The sequence below is a fragment of the Microtus ochrogaster genome, unplaced genomic scaffold (assembly GCF_000317375.1).
Source record: "Microtus ochrogaster isolate Prairie Vole_2 unplaced genomic scaffold, MicOch1.0 UNK74, whole genome shotgun sequence".
NCBI classification, from domain to species: Eukaryota; Metazoa; Chordata; class Mammalia; order Rodentia; family Cricetidae; genus Microtus; species Microtus ochrogaster.
In genome coordinates this window covers 809875-810769 of record NW_004949172.1, presented here as the reverse complement: position 1 = coordinate 810769, position 895 = coordinate 809875, and positions in this window count along the sequence as shown.

Genomic DNA, 895 nt, shown 5'->3' with positions numbered 1-895 from the left:
AGAGAGAGAGAGAGAGAGAGAGAGAGAGAGAGAGAGAGAGAGAGCGAGCGCCTGAGGGTTAGACAGTGTCTCCAACCAGGATCTGGCTGGTCCAAGTTGGAAAAGAACCAACCAACGGGCAGAATCTGTAATTGGCGCAGGCAGGGCTGTAGCTGCTACTAGGGGATTGGCAGGGATGGGGCTGAGGGCCTGACACCAGCTCCCTTCTATCCCTTCTCCAGAACAAGAGCACAAAGTACATGCCAACTTCGCCTTCACCTGATACATGGAGACGTATGGACCTATCAGAGGCCCTGGAATGTCCTCATGGCAGCCCCATGCCAGTCTCTCGTGTGAGTGCAGTGTCTTTGAGCCAGTCTTCTCTGGATGTCTGGAGAGACCCAGCACAGTGAACACTGTATTCACGGTCTGCAGATTCTAAGGGTGATTAAGCCAGTGCCCAGTTACACTATCCCTAAAGTGGGAACTGTTCCCGGCCATCTGGGCGTCTCTCTGGCTCTCTGCTGCCCTCTGTTGGAAATCCTAAGAAGATGGGATGTTGTTGCCTGTGGGAATTCCCTGAAACAGTAACAAACTACTGTCCTGAGTGAGCCGGGCGGTCCACACGATATGCCACCCAACACCTGTCTACCTTAAGCCTGGTTCTGACCCTTCATATTCTCTGATTCCAATTTTTCAAAGACTACTTTTCTGGGCTAGTGGGAGCGGGCAGTACTGCCACCTAGAGCTTATGATCCACATTTTTATTTGATTGGGGGGGAGGGGCAGGGGCTCATGTATCTCAGGCTACCCAGAAAACTCCCTGGGGATAACTTTGAGCTCCCATTTTCTGGGACTAGAGACGTGTGCCAATGCTTCAGACTGTTTTAAATTTGTGTTACATCATATATTTGGT